Raw genomic sequence first — 7,757 nt, 5'->3', positions numbered from 1 at the left:
CAAGTTTTGCTCCTGAGACATCTATCCGTTTCTCATACCTAGTTTGGTGGAAATACTTAAATACTTTAGTGAAAATTCTTAATTGCTTTCACTGCTATTTTCACCTATTTGTGTTATAAATCAAAAATTTTGTTGTATGAAGTATCCAAATGGCCCTGTAAGTTTCACCAATTCACCTCAAGGTTTCTAGACACCTACAGCCCTAGACTCCATTGCCCAATGATATTTGACTCTTTGAACATTATATCACAAAGACCTGAAAGAAAATCTTCAACCAAAACATAAACAAAACCTGTGCATAATACCTAGCCTAAAACACTATCATAACAGATACAAATCATAAAGAGAGAGCTCTCTCTGATCACAGTTTGGCTAGAAACAGTGATCAAAAGATTGGTTAGTGGTTACCCCGGCCGTATTCCCTTGAGAGTCATAGGGAACAACCTGGGTGTTAACATACATGGCTATTGTTATATATACCTCTTGCAACGAATGGTTTTGTCATCTCTCGTCTCCTTGGTCTTCTTTCATTGCGTCTAACCAAATTGCCAATGGAGTTTGGTTGGATGTTCTCGTATTCTATTCCGGGGATAAGCTTCTTCATCATACTCCTCGTTTTGCATGTGACGAGGAGGAAGATTTCGAGGCTTCCTCCGGGGCCTCCAGGATGGCCCGTTGTGGGAAATCTCTTCCAGCTCGGTGATAAGCCCAACGAAACGCTCTTCCACCTTGCTACCAAATACGGCCCTCTCATGTCTCTCTCCTTTGGAATGAAAACCACAGTAGTAGCCTCCTCCGCCGCCATAGCAAAGGAAGTTCTCAAAATCCATGACCACCTCCTTGCAGGACGGCCTGTGACACAAGCAAACAAGCCTATGACGAAATCTTCACTGAGCTTTGGCCAAATTGGACCTCGCTGGCGCATGCTGAGACGTATATCGACTACTGAACTCTTCTCTGTCAAGAAGATAGAAGCTCTGCAACATCTCAGAAAAAAACAAGTATATCAAAGTATTCGTCTGATATTTGAAGACGCCGTGAAAGGGAAGTGTGTGAATATTGGACACACTGCCTTCAACATCACAGTTAATCTATTGGGGAACATGATCTTCGGTACAGACATCTCTGATCCCGATTCTTGTGTTTCTCAGGTGCTGCAAGAAAGCATCGCTAAACTGCTGGAGCTTCATGCAGTTACTAATCTGGCGGACAGTTTCCCGTTTCTACAGTGGTTTCATTGGGATCCACAGGACATCTCCCGTAGTACAACAATACACAGGAGAAAAGTACATGCCATTCTTGACAAATTCATAGAGGATCACCTCACCGCAAGAGGCGAAGGCGCCGATGGAAGCGATAGTGAAAAGGACCTCTTGGACGTTCTGCTTGACAAAAGAAGCGATGAATTTACAGTCAATGGTATCAAAGTCTACTTAAGTGTAAGTCTCTCCTTATCTCAGGTTACTATAATACATGACGGGAGAAACGAACTGATATGTCAAAATTGTTGCTTCAGCACTACGCTTTGCAAAAGAAGGTTGTAACTTCTTATGTTTAATGACTGTCTTGTATGTTGCAGGAGATTTTGGGTGCAGGAACTGACACAAGCGCAACCACAATAGAATGGGCGATGACAGAACTGGTCCGTCATCCGCAGATAATGGAACGAGCCCAAGCGGAGTTGGACGGAGTTGTTGGGCGCAAAAGAATGGTGGAAGAAAGTGACATGGGCCGTCTCCCTTACCTTCACGCGGTGATGAAAGAAGTGTTGAGATTGCACCCGCCAGTTCCTCTTCTCCTCCCACACAGAGCAGATAGTCGTTGTGAGATTGGGGGATTCGTGATACCCAAACACAGCAAAGTACTGGTCAATGTGTGGGCAATCGGACGGGATCCTGCAATCTGGAATGAACCCTTGAAATTCGCCCCGGGAAGATTTATGGGAGAGGATAAGATGAGCAATCTGGATTTCAGGGGTGAACACTTCGATCTGATTCCGTTCGGGTCAGGAAGAAGAATGTTCGTGGGATTTCCGTTGGCGAATCGGATGATTCATCTGGTATTGGCTTCTCTCATCCATTCATTCGACTGGGCACCTCCCCTAGGCATCAGGGGGGAGAACGTAGACATGGCCGACAAATTTAGAATTACACTACAGAAGGCGGTGCCCCTGGAAGCAATTCCCACGCCACGCCTGCCATTCGATATTTATACCTAGAAATTTCGTGGTCTAACTTTGCATGTCCAATAAAAATTGCGCTAGTACTTATGTCAACATGATATTATAAATACCTAGAATTCTCGTGACCTTAGAATTTTCAATATTAATTTTAGTTGAAAAGTCGGTTGGGAAAAGCCATGGAGTAGATTATGTCAACATGATATTATAAATACCTAGAACTCTCGTGACCTTAGAATTTATAATTTTTCAATATTAATTTTAGTTTAGTTGAAAAGTCTGTTCGGAAAAGCCATGGAGTAGATTTCTGTAGGCATGGCCGTTGCCGTTCAGGGAATGTTAATTTTAATGTTTTCACTCACAAATGGCTAGTAAATTAGTGACACTCAAAGTTGATATGAGCCACTTTTATATTAATTTTAATATCATTCAATGGCTATTAAATTTTTTTACTGAATGGAATATTTATTCAAAATTTAAATAAAGATGAATATTGTATTGGAAAATTTAGATTTAAACTTAAAATTATAAATATTAATATTATTTAATTTTTTTTGCTCACGTAAGAATAGGACCTTTTATTCAATTTAAATAAGAAAAAAATTACATAATATACATGAAAGCAAATGTCCCATGCACACTTAATTTACAAACCACAAAGCTTAGGAGTTTCACTCTTAGAAGTACAGATATATCTGGAAGATCTCTCTCCATGGAAGTCTGCGGAATTGATGGTAGTGAGCCGCCTTGGATGCACATCGATCTTGGATCTATTTGTCACTTGGTCATTGACTTATCTTGGATCTATTTGTCACTTGGTCATTGACTTTACCAAAAGTCCGTTTGTCGTTGATTTGATGTCCAATAACGCATGCAACTATAGTAATATTGTGATTTTTATGGAGTTGTCTTTAGTGTGATTTTTTTTTATTTTTTTGGTGTGGGTCGAAAAAATTTAGGTGAAATTTTGATTTGTGTTATTTAAACTGTGTTTTTTATTGTATATATGGATTAGCACCCTTAAGAACCCCTAGGGCACTTGGATTGTGCAAGGTTACCCTTCAAAATTGTGATTTCATTGTATATATGGATTAGCACCCTTAAGAACCCCTAGGGCACTTGGATTGTGCAAGGTTACCCATCAAAATTGTGATTTCAATAAATTCCTACAGGAGTTTAGAGAAATTAGACCAGAAACACCCACCACAAAAGCTTCCAAAAAGTTGCACTAAAGACAATTCCGGTTTTATTAATTGTTATTTAAGAACTTTTATTTAAACAAAACAATATTTTAGAAAATTTAAATTAAAAAAAAAATAGTATATTTTAAAATTTTACCCAAAAAAAATATTACTTTATGAAAGTAATATTATTTTGAATATTATTTTTCATAAAATATTTTTTTTTTAATACTTTATAAATTATTAGTTTTTTTTTTTTAAATGGATTCTACACCCTCGTGTGAGGAAGATGTGTGATTCCTTTCTCTCCTCTTGACATATGTCCTTTTTAAAATAAGAATGAAATATTTTTAAAATAAAAACAATGTCAAATATTATTAAAAATAGAAATGAGTATATTTATGTGATTAGTTTTAATTAAAAGTCTTGAGTTGACCTATATCCCTTTCGAAATTAAAATGAAATAGATTTTAAATAAAAAACAATGTCCAATATTATTAGAAACAAAAATGAATATACTTATGTAATATGTTTTAATTAAAAATATTATCAAATACCAATAATCATATTGCTAGCTTAATTTGTTGTTGACATTACAACCTAGAAGATATAAAAAGAAAATTTACTCTCTGAACCATAAATATTTAGATATTAATGTGGAATAACATCATTTATATCAACTCTTAAGAGTGATTATTGATATATATGTATATGTATAATTCTTATATTTTTTAGAAATATTTTGATATAGGTAAAATATCTATATTAAATAATTTATTTCAATATCTAATTCAATTTTTATTTTTTATTATTTTGTAAATTTTTGCATAAGGTTTCAATAATCAAAAGGAATTTACAATACCTGCCTCGAGGCAGGATTTTTACAAAGAGACCAAAACTAAACTGTAAGGAGATTTTTACGGAGAGACCAGAACTAAACTGTAAGGAGACATCTAGGTAAACAGAGTAACAAAAACAGAAGTATTGCCCAACTTGGGGTTGGTCTTCATATTTACTTTTTTTCCTTTACTTTTTGGTTACTTTCACTCACCCATTCGCCGAGGGAGTAACCACAACTTGTTGAAGAATTCTCTGACAAGCTACTATTGTGTCCTTATCAGATTCAGACAAAACTAATTCATGACCTCGCTTTACAACTCCCAACAAAATAGTGGTACTGTTTATTTCTTTGCAAAGAGTTAAATTTTTGTTCTCCTTACTCTCCTCATAGTCCTCATTCGAAGAGAGCATTTCATCATTTGATTCACTGTCCTCTTGATCTGAAGATGAGGAGTCCTATTCCTCGATAAGGCGTGGGTTGCATGGCTTCCAAGCCTTAGATTTAGTCTTTTGTTTTACTAGCTTTTGAGTGCAAGTGTTATGTAGGTGTCATGTTTGATGGTAGAGGCGACAATGAAAAGTCATGTTCTCATAGTCCAACAGCTAGATCCAGTGGAAATCACCTATTTTTGGGTTGATTTTGTCAGGAAAGCCTTTAGAAATTCTTTTTTTTTCTTTTTTTGTAATATGGTCATATTGTCTTATTTATCAAGCATAGCCACAGGGTTGACTGTAGTTTGTTTTGAAACAAGTCTAAACAAAATGTAACCATGCATTTGTTTAAGTTATGTGAGGTTGTCATTAGTTCTCCTTCTAATTTTATGTATGATACTCTAATTTAAAACTGGCCCTTTTACCATGGTCAGGATTCATGCATGTTGTTTACTCGCATAGTTTTATATCTTGAATATAAGTCATTGTATAGTAAGGTTTTGGCCCAGAAGCGATACTTGCGGGTTTACTATAATTCTATCCTGGTATATGCTTTATCAATGTTAGTTTCCGGTATTATCTTTGTCTCCACATTTGTGGTGCATGAAAATGTATTTAATTTGTTTTTTGTATACAATCATTACCTCCAAGTACATGTATATTATTTTGTTTCATATATATTTAATCATTACTAGGTCTAGAGCTCTGTCTAGCCCCTTGTATCTATGAATGAATATGACACAATGCTTTTAATTACAACACGCATTTTTTTTACTTTTCCCTTTCCTCGATGGCTAAAATTTATTGATCCTCGACCGAGAACAGGTTTGGGGTATTCCAGGACTAGTATCTTGAACATTAGGGTATTTATTTAGGTTGCTTAGAATGTGGATTGCCTAAGTGGAGTTCTGGTTCGTCACCTCGGTCTAACCAGGATCCCCTTGAATCTTTGTCATTAATCTTCTGTGAAGGTTAAGAAGTACATTGGTTTTCTATTTTGTCTCTATAATTTTTTATTTTGAAATAATTACTTCATTAATTGATATTTTTACTGAACAAAACCACGTTTTATTCATCACATAGTAATTGTTTCATGCACATGATCACTCTAATGCCCTACTTAATTTTATCATGCTAATTTTTATTAGTGTTTAATTTACCTGAAAATATTGACTTATAATTATCAAGAAATATTGGTATATACCTACATTTGTGAAACTGTAATTTTATTTTATTGATATAAATTTTATTGTTGCTATTATTCAATTCCCAACTTGTCTTCTCAAATTTAATTTTGGATAGGTAATGATCTCCTCCCATTTATTCCAAATTAAATATCCATATCCCAAGCTATTTTTTCAAATCTAGTTTTGCAATTCCCAACTTGTCTCCTCAAATTTAATTTTGGATAGGATATGGTCTTCTCCCACTTATTTCAAATTAAATATCCATATCCAAAGGTGTCTTTTCAAATCTACTTGGGAGAATATATGGTCTTTTCCAATTTAATTTTAAATCAAATATCCATATTTTATTACCAAAATATCTTCTCAAATCTACTTTGAACAAAGATATGGTAAGAAAAGTCAAGGATACTAAATGAAAGGATGAGGGGTTAGTCATGACATTAATGATAGGTGGTTGAGGTGGATGGGAGGAATAGTCACAAAAGGGGAAGGATGATGAGAGGAGAGGGGATCTTTGGTTTTGGAGGATTTTGTTTTGGGAGGAATGTGGAGAAAAAGAGAAGGGAGAGAATGGAGAGATAAATAAGAGAATCCAAACTTGGATCTGGAGAGTGTTTGTTTAACTTGGCCACACTACATCTGGTTGGACTTGGGCTCGAAGGGCTAGGGAACCTATGGAGGTTCCCTATGCTAGGAAATAATTCCTAGTCACCTGGGAGCCAAATTCAGTCGGGTAGTCGAGGGGAGCATCCCAACAGAGCTAGGAGAATCTCAACAAAGCTATTGGAATAGGTATTCTTCCATTTATTGATTACTTATGTAAATGGTTGCAATGAAATTATTACTTGTTTAATATGTTGTAAACAAATTTTAATTGTATATTATCATCAAATAAATGTTGAGTTATAAATAAATTATTTCACTTCTTATTGTGTTTAAATAAAATAAATTTAGTTTGTAGTAGGAGGACCCTAGGAAAGATCCTCACATATGGTATTAGAGCCACGTTTAAACTCTTTGGGACCTTATGGTCTCTGCATATGATTCGACTATCCATATCACTGTATTCAATCATTAAATTCTGAACTCAGCTGCACGATAGAGAACAGTAAAGTGAATTGTGTAAACATTACTACACAAGAGTTCTCAAATTATGGAAATATATAAAATTATATTGCCCTAATATTTCCTACTATTTTCAAAGATATATAAAAATGTCCTACACTATATTAAATACCCTTGGGTATTCTAGAAAATGAAAATTTATTTAATATATAATATCTACAGTCATAATTGTCAGTTATTCCATTATTAAATTATTATGCGTAACTTAAACCCGAAACATCCCAAGAGAGATCCAAACGATAAAATTATTAAGAGTTGTTCAAAAGCAAGGTTAGTGCAAGTTGATTGTCGGTCTCGAAGCATTGACCCAAATGATGCCTCTAGTAGAGAATCGATTGAAGATCCAAGAACTTTCCAAGTCATATATATAACGACTCTCTATAGTCATATATATGTGATAACGACTCTGTATAGTCATATATATGTGATATATGTATCTATACTATATAGTCATCCCCGTATAATTCGAACCAATTAACATAATATGCTGAAGCTGTGGAGAAGCATATTTCACAATACCGAGCTATTACTATTATTTTACATGTAACTCTAGGCCAAAAGAGAGAAATTAATCAATTCATTCTAAAACTAAAACTATTTTTATTAGAAGGATAATCGATTGATTCGACAATCCCACTCCATTCTAGAATTCTGACCTCATCATTTTTATTTATTTTGGTTTGATTTCATAGTATTTGTTGGTAAAAGAAGAATAAAGCCATAGTGAGATTGCAAACCTTCAAAACCATAAATTTTAATAACACACCAATCATTTTTTCATTCCCATTCCAAACTTGATTATTACAGTTACTA

At 34.6% G+C, this 7,757-nt stretch overlaps 1 pseudogene; it reads left to right on the top strand.

The window, feature by feature from the left end:
• The first annotated feature begins 551 nt into the window (after positions 1–551).
• Positions 552–2,218, top strand: LOC149231913 (cytochrome P450 76T24 pseudogene; annotated as a pseudogene).
• Positions 2,219–7,757: the final 5,539 nt, after the last annotated feature.

This window comes from Pinus tabuliformis, chromosome J, assembly GCF_031772625.1.
Source record: "Pinus tabuliformis cultivar Carrire ecotype Pingquan chromosome J, CPIR1, whole genome shotgun sequence".
NCBI classification, from domain to species: Eukaryota; Viridiplantae; Streptophyta; class Pinopsida; order Pinales; family Pinaceae; genus Pinus; species Pinus tabuliformis.
This window is presented reverse-complemented; position numbering and strand designations above follow the sequence as displayed.